Raw genomic sequence first — 12,030 nt, 5'->3', positions numbered from 1 at the left:
ACCCACCTCACCCGCAAGGCGACCAAAATTGTGAGTGATGCAAGTCACCCCGCTCACAATCTGTTTGATCTACTGCCCTCTGGGAAGAGGTACAGAAGCCTGCGCTCCCGCACTACCAGACTCACCAACAGCTTCATACACCAAGCTGTAAGGATGCTGAACTCTCTCCCTCCTCTCCCCCCTCCACCCTCAGCTACATAACATCCTGGACATTGGACCCACAATGGCCGCCTGCACTACTCCACTTGCACACTTGCACACTTGTACACTTTACAACTTGTTGTTGTTGTCCTGAAAACACAACACTTCTGCTGCTCTTACATAACTTGCACCACTATGCCACTTTCTTTCTTACTTAGGTCAAACAGAACTACCCAAGCCTTTTATTGGCCTGACTTTGCACTAGTATTTTATTGACTGTCTATGCACAATTTCAACCAAATTTTGCTGCTCTTATTTTTTCATTATTATATGTGCCCTCTTATTTACTTATTTACTTACTTTTTTGTTTACTTGAATGTTATGTTTGTCTGTGGACTTAAATTGGTAAAATATGTCTTGTCTTCACCGTGGGATAGTGAGAAACGTAATTTCGATCTCTTTGTATGTCTGGAACATGTGAAGAAATTGACAATAAAGCTGACTTTGACTTTGACTTTGATACTGAAGGAAAATAAAAATTGAGCGGAAGTACATAGGAGGGCGGAGCCAGGATAGCTGAAAGTATTGTGGTGAGATTTAAAAATGACGTGGAAGCAAAACCGGACTGAGATGTGTTAAGAAAGGGAAACGTTCCCAGGTTTATTACAAGCCGGCTCAGAGGAGAACAACAACAAGTTGCCTCAAGTCACCTCACGACTCCCATATGTCACAGCCTTTTATCCTGTTAGTAGGCTCTTTGTCTCCTCCAGTGGAAAAGTTCAGACACGCCCCGGACCTATGCGTGCTTAATTGGCGCCGACCACCAATGGTGAAGTCTGGCATAAGACAAAAGCTGGGCCGTCGTACATGACAAAAGACTTAATTTGCAAATGGTCAAGGCGTGTCTTCACCAGGCACAATCAGTTGCAAATATGAGGCAGACAGACTGATGAAGTTAATCACATCCGTTTACAGTATGTTCTTACAAATACTTTTTACTACAGTATGAAGTAAACCAAATGAATAAAACACACAAACATTATTCCGAAAGGGAATATGATTGCCGACCCCGACACACCCTGGCGCATAAGCCAGTATTTATCATCTCTGATACGTAGCCACCCTCCCCACTGGGAGTTAGACCCAAGCACACACTGCCGCAAAGTAGTTTTTGTTTATGACACCGGAACACACTACAACAAAGTTGTTTTGGAGCAGGTCTAATGACAGTGCACACATTATCAACCCAACCCGGAATTCCATTTCCGGCAATCAAGGAGGAGGCAGGACTTGATCACAGGAAAAGCAGAACACACACAGGCAGACTAGGGCCGCAACTACAGTTGTAACATCGACCCACCACTCTATGTGCTTAGGAACTTTCTGTTATTACATTTACAAATGGAATTTTCATAGTTCTTAATCAAGCTTTAGTTAGACTTTAGACTTTGCCCAGCAAGTAGACAGAGGCAGACAGGCCTGTGTTTTTCATGGCACACTGAAGAATTATAAAGGGCTAATGAGGCAGACGGGCATTTGGAAACATACAAGCGCCAGTGTATTTATGGCTCCAGACGTTCCAGATTACAGGTGTCAGAGCCAGTCGGGTGACATGCTGTGCTCGGAGAGCCAAGGAGTAAATGAATCAATAACTTATTCAGATGTGTCAGTCGCGCCCCACCACGGCAAGACAATAATGGATGCTGCCACTGCACTTCATTTCCCATAAGCCCTCAGTGATCACTCATTAAAAGAGGCTGCCAGGGTGGTAGATTACCTTTCTGGAGGGCACGGGGACAGTGGTACTTTTCTAAGAAGTAATGTTTCTTATGGCCTCAGCTTCAGATGCTTTATACATTTATCCAGAGTAAAGGGAAATACATGGTCCATTAATTAATGTTGTATATGCACTTAAGAATTAGGAATACTCTATTCCTGTGAATATCTACATGTAATAGCCATAGATGAGCTTCCTCTTTATGGGAACCATATTTCAGAAGGAAAAATAAGTCAAGACTTGGAAATATGTTGTTAGTAAACAACCAAATTGACAGGCCATGAAATGTGCACAGTGATCAACACTTTGTAACACCCCCAATTATCACCACTTTTGTTCGGAAATTCTAAAACAACAATGTTTTTTAATAACATTTGCTAAATGAACCTTACATTTTTCAGTAGCCATAGGTGTGTAGATTTGAACAAAATCTGGTTTGGTTCTTAACGGGAGCATTTACTACTGCCTGAAATATCCGATTTTGTTTACCACGCTTGGAGTTAGTGCTGGCCTGATGGGTCGCCTATTTACGCCGTTTCAACGGCAAATGAATGGTTAGACTGAGAATTCTCGTCATGAAATTAAAATTCCACTGAAGCTCCAAGCGGATGTGTACACGCAGACTTACAACACTGTTTACAGCTCTTTGAGTCACGGTAATTTAGATACACATATGGTGTGGGTGCTTGCGTTTCTTTAGGAATCCGCCGTCTTGGTTTGTAGAATTGGGGCCTATTTCTGCCTACAGGGTGTAATTCTATTAAAAACACATTACATCTAATAATGTTTAGCATCACTAATTAGTATAAAGAAAAACAAGCCTAGACTTTTTTAATGGTTGCTCCTACTCATGATTTAGACACATTTTATTGGTGTTTTATGGTACAATATCAGTGTTTTGGTGTTGTCCGCAACCAGAGTTTTCACATATTGTGCCATATCTCAAACATTATTTATCAAAAATTAATTTAAAAAATCATGCATATGAATTAAATGTTACCTGAACTAATGAACTGCATGCACACATTATGCATATATATGCATTTCCTGTTTTATTTTGCTTAATGTTTACCTGTCCCATGGTTTAGCCGTCATTACCAGCACACTCTACATAAAGGCACTTTGCTACTGTTTTTTCATCAAAAAAATATTTGGTAACCATGGTCACCTAATATCACAGTGTAATACATGGGTGTCAAGCAGAAAGATTGATGCCTTGATGTCCAGAAACATAAGAAAATCTACTCTTTAATCCCTCGTTTTGGGCATGTACACTTATTATGTGTCATTACCATACGCATTGTATTTCTGTATTTTTGAATATTCCTGAAATTTTAAAATGACTTTAATAGTTTAAATGATGTACATTACATGTAGAAAGCTAGCTACACTTGCATGGTGATCATTTTTGCTTCTTAGGGTAGTTTTTCGGTATAAATGTCATCACCAACACAGTCATTACCAGCACATTATAGCTTGAAATGTAGTGGTAATGACGACTGTGTTGGTGATGACATTTTTGCAGATACATTTAAAGTACTATTTTTAAAAGAAATACGTTTTTTTTTTTTTCACAAAGTCAGTTCAACTTGGGTTTCTAAATTATAAACATTTAATTGCAATAGATTACGATCAGTGATTTGTCATCACCGCAACAAATGTCATTACTAGAACTGCAATGTCATCACCATCACCATGCATATTTTTGCCAATAGAATATGTATAAATTACAATAAATTACATTAATTAGATATTTTTGACAATGTTGGACAGTCTAAATTGCCACTGGATGAAAACAGATATGATATATGGCATTTATTTCAAATAAATGAAATTCCAAGCCAGGGTCGAGTGAAAAAATAAAATAATAAGATACTTAAAGGAACCGTATGTAAGAAATGTATTTCAATGAATCATAAAATGGCCCTGATATGTCACTAGACATTAAGAAATCATGTTCATTTCAAATACATATATCACTGACAACAGTAGTCCGGCCAGGATATTGTCATTTAAAAAGTGAACTTGCAGCCCTCAACTGATGTTGATGTTGTCATGTTGTGTTTTGGCCTGATGCGGCACCCTCCACCTATCTACTAATCACAAACTCAGTAGTGTTTCGGCATCCGGGTTGCCAGCTCTGCCAGTCAGGGGGGAGGGGGAGGGGATACACCGCTCTACAGTAATTTACAGTATCTTACATACGGTTCCTTTAAACGACTATAATTCATGTTGTAAGTAAAATTCAACAATTCTAATAAATTCAAGATAAAATAGACTTCATGTGAAACCATAATTGATCATTGATTGATCATTGATTGACCATTTTATCTTTAAAATGTACATATTAGATAATGTGATGGTAATGACATTTACCTGAAAAATGACAAAAAAAACATAAATTCCCTTATATTGTGGTCTCAACCAAGCTCACAAGGTTACTCCTATCAAAATGACTGATAACTTGTTGCATACCAATTAGTAAAAGTTTGAATTTTATTTTTCAAAATTTCAGTAACCCAAATAGGCCCGAAATCTGAGAAATGCTAAATACAGGACCGATGGTAATAGGGGGAGTTCCGATAAGTAGGCTACATAACGTAGGTCTTCTCCTCAGTACATGTTTGCTCTGACTCCAGATTTGTGTGGGTGATGATTATGCACATGGATACTCAAGCATATGGTAAATTAACATTCAATTTGTTTAAAAAAATGTGGCTGCCATATGTATATTTTCACTCTCAGGTCTTACACAAACTGTCATGATTGCAGTAAACCCTCTCTCTTGTCAAAGTCATTAAAGCCTCACTTGTTTCTATATGATACATAAATCTACTCCATGTAATTAACATTCCAGTGATTCCAGTGGCATGTTGTCATATGTCTCCATCAAACTCTGTGTAGCACACATGTTCAATTGTTCCGGTGCAGATTATCTCCTTTTAAAATCAGCTCTTACCTCCCAAATCTCCAGATTTACCGATTTTAACGAGATAAAGCTGAATGAGTGCTCCAAAGCGTTCCACTTCACCTAACGCCTAGACGAGGCAACACGAATATGGAGTTTCCTCTTACAAGAAGATGTGCTTTATGGGATATGACTGCAAAGCCATCCAAGTGCATTAGAGGCAAAGACATCATGCTTAACGAAAGACCTAATGTGCTTTTAAGACCTGTCTGCCAGTGTTGCTGTTTATCCTCCCCTAAGTTGCAAGTTGCATTTGTACACGGCTGAAGTTTGGAGAAGTTCTGTAGGCTGACAGGGTAATAAGCTACAAAAGGCTTTAAACGCCACAAGGCAGATAGGCACTAAAAGGTTCTTGCTGCAGGAAGCCTCAGACAACAAGAACGTATAATGAATTCACGTTTACTTACGTGACATGCATGGACATAAAAATTTCAAGACAATGGACTGAATTATGAATAGGCTCCTGTCTAAACTGCAGGCGAATGGGGAATCAAGGGCTGCCGTGCTGCCAGGAAATAAATCTGTCTGACAAGTGTTTATTTTTAAGATTCTGTTTACATGACATATATATAACAAAAACGTATGGTTACCACTGTTGCTATTGCTCTTCTCATATCATAATTTAGAAAAGTGTTAGGGGAGAACTAGTAACGTCGGTACAAATGTAACAGTGTTTTATTCTCAAGATACGGTGCAGCTACGGATACGTAAATACATACATATCATACAACTCTCTACAATCTTACAGCCATCCAAATATGAATTGTCTACAACAAACACTGCCAGAGATATTAAGGAAACAAGTGCGGAATTCAAGCATCGCGAAAAATAGGCAACTTGTTTAGGCCTACCGGAACGGTTTGTTTTAATTTGCTTTGTGAAATTCATGCTTGTGGACTTCAATCACATGTCATTATCTTCAGACCCTCTGTTTGAAGAGTGCCATTTGATTTATGTAACTGCAACAAATGCTAAGAAAGAAAATAAAAACATGTCCTGTGCGGGTCAATTGTAACACCCGTCTCTATGGCCAAATTAACTATTTTATCGTGCATCTGTGAACACTTCTGATTGTGAGTTATGCATTATGAATTTTGTGCCGTGATCACACCCAATTAAACTTAAAGGCGTTCTAAGCAATGTTACGCAGTTTCTAAGCTGAAACATTTTTTGTCACATACAGCAAGCAAACATCACCTCACCATCCGCTAACTGTGCCCTGACTACACTGTAAAAAAAAACCCTGGTCTCTGTGGACAGCCCAGGCTCCAAAAACGGCAACAAAAACAACCTGGTCCAGCCTGGACCATAAAGACATAACAAACTGTTCCAGCCAATCAGTGCCGCTGCTCCTACCACGCGCATCACACACTGTGCTTAAGGCACCAAAGGACAGAGGGAGCACCCAAATTTAGCCAGTAAATAGTCGCTTTACTGCTAACTGCATTTCACTCTTCCTCGATAACGTTTACAATGTTCACACCATGTTACATGTAATGCAAATGTAAATTTAAACCAGGTTTATAGCCAAGTATACTTGTGTATACAAGGAATTTGGTCTCTGCATTTATCCCACCCGTGAATTAGTGAGACATCCAGAGTATGCCGTGAACAGAAGCACACAATGAGCATACAGTAAGGTGAAGCACCAACCCGGAGCAGTGAGCTGCCTTCCTATGTGGTCAAAATTAATGCAAGACAACTGGTGTGAGACTGCAGCTTTATTCACGGCGCCGGGAGCATGTTACACACATGAAATGTCAAAGTAACAAGCCCACACATCTGTGGGTGAAGCCAACTCTTATACCTTACCCCACACCCATGGAAAATCACAAGTTGTCACCCTCCATTAATCACTTAACCATCTGGTATTTTAACAGAGATAAGAAATGTTTACAACCCCCCTTAACCATCTGGTGTTTTGACAAAGATAAGAAATGTTTATGACCCCCCCATCCTGAGGGTTACCCACAATTCGCTGACACAAGGGTTAATTTAACTAAACATTCTAACGTAGGAGTTTCAGAAAACACAAGGGTCAGAGTAAGGAGATGACAATTAGATTTCACCACATGTATATAAGGTATACTAAACATCCAATGAGAAAAATTATCCCACACCTACAGCGGCGCTCGGGGAGCAATGAGGGGTTGCTCAAGGGCACTTCAACCGTGGATGTGGGCATGGGAGAGCAGTGCTGAACCACTTCCCCCGCCCACGTTTCTCCTACTGGTCAGGGATCGAACCAGCAACCCTTCGGACCCTTCCAAGCTCAAGGCCCTAACCAGAAGGCCACGGCTGCCCCTAGGCAAGGATGATACTTTTTGAGTTCTCTCAATCTCCACCACCACAAATCTAACTTTTCTTACTCCACTTAATTGGGAATGCATCTAGCACGCACAGGAGAGAGACAAATAGAGTGGCAGATTCCAGCTGGCTTGTCATTTTGTATCTCCTTATAATAAACTTTTATAAGGAAATCATGAAGGCAACAAAGACGAAGCTACAGGAGGTTACGATTTGCGAGGTTATGCGGTTCCCACTACTGACCATTTTTAAACTCAGATTGGTAAGAGGGCTCTTCAACATCTGCAATCAATGTGATTTCAACATGGACAAGAATATAAAGACGAGTCCCCTACTTTGCCTTTTTGTAGAATGCATTCCATTAGATAGCTATGTGGCTACCAGGCTCATAATTCACTTTTAATTGCAAACAGAAATGTGAAGCAACATGCCATTACATACTTCCATTTCCAAAGAAATGAAAACTGCTCATAATAACTTTGTGCATATTATTGTTAAAATTGTGCTATCAATGTCAATGCAAACAAGGCTTGTAAACTGGCAAAAGGGCATTATGAGAACATAAAGACTCAATGCTCTTAAAGTGACAATGCACCATTTATAAGTCAAAATTGAATTTCTATAGAAATTAATGTTTTAAAAACACACAGTAATGGTCTTTAAATTTTAGGCCTTTTACTTTACTTTAGGTGTAAAAAAATAGGATTAAGTAAGGGATAATGTATAGAACGCCATTATGGGGAAAATAAGTCCCGACAGGGCGAACCGGACCCCGACGCGCCAGCGGAGCGGTCTTGTTTCGCCCTGAAGGGACTTATTTTCCCATGATGACCGGCGTTCTATACATTACCCCGCTTATTATACGGCTACTTGCCAAAACGAAAAAATAAACTCCATGATATGTCTCTTTACACTTATTTGTTACCGTTTCGTCGTGGCTTTTGCTGAGAAACAAATAGTTCGCAACACACGCTGAACTTGAATCAAACATTCTTTAGAACACAGCTGATCAACCGTCTGCTTTCACTTTTGAATGAAGTTCCAAGCACAAACTCCGTTGCCATTGACAGTGGTCATTCTTGTTTTCAGAGGTCCTTTCCCAAGAAATAATGACCGCTAGAACTTTCGGAAATCCCATTCAAGTCAATGGAGCATTCTACTTGCATTGTGAAGAGCCGCATAATAATCACAATTATTATTACTAGTGCAGTGCCCATTCAAACATGCTATTCCTGTAGCCCAATTACATGCCTGCAGGTAGGCCTGCTTTAAAAATAGGATGATAGGGAAAAACACAATTCCAGGTAAGCATTCAATAATGAATACAGATAATATAATAATATAATAAATGTGAAGTGAGCAGAATTTAAGCATGGCTGCATGTGACATTTTTTTACAAATCAAAATGACATAATCCTAGCTGTTTTGAGTCAAGGCTATATGCTTAGCCTATTGAATATCTTGATGATAGAGAAAACAAACCATTTTGTGGAATGATGCATCATCATATGACATTTGCAACGGTGTGACTAAAAAAAAAAGTCTCTGGTGGCCTATAAGTGACATCACACTCTGTCTGCCACTTGTTGCTTGTCGCTGGTTATGCTTTGCATGTGTGGCATTCTGAGACGTTCTTTAATTCGGGACCATTATCACTCATTTCAATTTAGGACCTTGCAGTTGGAATTGTCGTTTGCTTATTCAAAATCTAAAGACAGTCCAAAGTAGCCTGGACTATTCGAAGTGTCCGTTTATTGCTGGTTATGCTTTGCATGTGGCATTCTGAGACGTTCTTTAATTCGGGACCATTATCGCTCGTTTCAATTTAGGACCTTGCCGTTGGAATTGTCGTTTGCTTATTCAAAGTCTAAAGACAGTCCAAAGTAGCCTGGACTATTCGAAGTGTCCGTTTATTGCTGGTTATGCTTTGCATGTGGCATTCTGAGACGTTCTTTAATTCGGGACCATTATCGCTCGTTTCAATTTAGGACCTTGCCGTTGGAATTGTCGTTTGCTTATTCAAAGTCTAAAGACAGTCCACAGTAGCCTGGGCTTGAAGTGTCGGTTTATTGCACATTATTTTTTTTATGTCATTTTGAAGAGCCACTGCATACCTGTGTGTGTTGGCGTGTTGCAAAATCCGCGGAGTCATTTTATGCAAGCAAAACGCATACAGGGGGTCTCAGGTCAGACATGTTAACACATCTTGCACTCGCTTTTACCCGTGTAATCTACACTGATCCAGTTCTGCCAAAGCCCTGCTTTTATCCTCACTGGTAGCTTACAGTACAGTGCTGTGTGGGAGGGGGAGTGGCTAGCGGAGAAAGCCAATGTGTGCTTCTTTTACCGATATATTTAACGATATCTTTTGCATTTCTTATTCAAACAACGTCAAATTTGGCACTGCACTTACTCATGCCCATAGCAAGACACCTGCCAAGTTTGCCAAACAGTCAGCGAGATACTGTATGCGTGCCACAGACATTAGGACAGACACACAGACATACAGACACACAGACGCTTCTTGCTTTATAGATAGATTATTATTATTTATTTATTTATTCATTTATTTATTTATTTATTTGGGGGGGGAGGCACAAAGCAACTTGCTAAGGGCACTGAAATGGCCAGCAGCAGCACTGCAGCCAATCACTGACGAGATGCACGTTTTGGAGAGTTTCAATTGCATGGAAGGGAGTAGCGAGCTAGCTCTCTGTTTTGTTTGAGCGTCATTGCTTAGAGTGCCTTTAATATGGCAACTTCATATATCACTGTTGGGCCAAATGCTTCAGACATGTAAGAAATAAGCAGTTTATCAACTACCTTTACTGGTTTTATCAAGTTGATATGACCAAAATAAGCATATTTAAAGATTATTCTTTAAATAAACTACTTGTCTAAACTTGTTTTGTTAATTACATATGAAAACAGATAGTCTTTGTTTAAGCCAGCACAGTTTTGTGTTACAGGATTCATAATGTTAGCACTGTTACATTCATGAGGCTTACTGTTACAACTGTACCACACTTCTACTTGAATTTCCCCTTGGGGATCAATAAAGTATCTATCTATCTATCTATCTATCTAATGTCTGCGTCAAGGTTGTATTAAAGATACATGTATGTTGCTGTTAAATTAAATTATTAACAAACTATATCTTTTTAATTCTGTTTCAACTTTCATGCAGTAAACAGGTAGGACTCTTTTCTGGCCCCAGCTTTCAAGTCTATTGTCTTTTTGTAAATCAAGTTTGAACTGAGAAAATAGAAAAATGTTTTGTGCTGGTTCTCCCTACTTCAGACAGATCCACAGAAACAGACGTTTTTGAGAAATATCCATTTGAATGAGCTAAACGTCTGTTTATGTGTGGCGAAAGGCCCAAAATTGTCCGTTTTATGCAGTCATACTGTAGTCTCTGATGACACCATATGTAATTACTGAAAAACGCACAAAAGCACAAATCTGATTATCAGCTATCAGTGCAAGCAGCAACCCTCCATCAAAATCACAACTGATTGTAAATCAGTGTCTCTCTTGGATGTCCACTACATGATTATGCTCTTTGGATTTTTTGACTATCTGGAATAAAATGTATAGTTAAATGGAGCTGCTGTAGACACAAATGGAATTCCAATATTGTATATGGACCAGGCTACTGGACCTACTGGGGACACTAAAGATTGCCTCTAGGGCATACAAGGGTGGTCTTCAAGGTGAACTCTGGTCTTGGATAGCCAGTCATTAGTTTTCATTTTAACTATCAATTTCCCCTCTCATAATCAGTGGACATGACAGCATCATGGGACGCCTGAGGTATTTTCAGGTGGCAGTAAAGACGGACTAAAGGAGTAAATGCTGCACTAGAATAATAGATGAGGATAGAAGAGTCACATGACCATCTAAACGCCTGGCCCCAGCCTACCCTTTCCATGCTGATGTTAGGTGGCTCAAGGCGGCTGTCCTCTCATTGACCTACTATATGACCCAGAGTTCACCCTCAGATATGTGGCAGAGGAGGAGGAGTTCGGTCCAAGGGTGTCAGCAATGATGCAGGTATGTTGGAGATAGCAGGGTAGAGAACAGGTCAGGAGAGAAAATGGAAGGGTGCATCACTGGATTAGGTGGCAGTACTGCAGTATACTGGAGCAGGGATTCAGCAGAAATGGGTGTGGAACTGGGACTGGAAGGGGAAATAGAGGAGGAGTGGTGAAAAGAGCAAAGTTGCACTCTTAAAATGAATGTGTTAGAAACAACACAAACGTGATGTCCCTATCTGGACATATAAAAACAACACAAGTTGTGCTATTTTCAACACGTTTGTATTGAGAGTGTGGTTGGTGGTGGAGGTACAATATAGAACTGGGAAAAGGGGGGAGTTCCATTAATTTCAATGGCCAATCAGCTAGACTAGCTTATTCAGCTAAAAGCATACTCAGTGGGCTGCCGGAACTTTATGTGAAACTTTACAACAAATGATTGTGGACTGACTGATTGTGGACTGACTGATCCTCTAAACAGAAAAGTGACAGCTCATCCAGCTCATCACATTTAGCCAACAAGCATTTACGTCAACCAGTGACTGTAAACATCTGGGTGGAAGTGAGCACTTGAGGAACACCATTTTAAAAGATGGTAACTGCCTGAAGTTAACCTTCCAAATCCTGACCTCCTGGGTAGGAAGTTGGAAGATAACAGTTCATGCTCTCAATTAACTCAGCAATTAAGCATTATCTGTTTCACATGCAAGCAGACACACACATACAGTACACACACAAGCCCATAAATACACAGGCTCAAACACATACTGCACATACTGTAGGCATACCCATACTTTAAT

The sequence above is a fragment of the Alosa sapidissima genome, chromosome 11 (assembly GCF_018492685.1).
Source record: "Alosa sapidissima isolate fAloSap1 chromosome 11, fAloSap1.pri, whole genome shotgun sequence".
NCBI lineage: Eukaryota > Metazoa > Chordata > Actinopteri > Clupeiformes > Clupeidae > Alosa > Alosa sapidissima.
Note: the sequence above shows the minus strand (reverse complement) of the source record.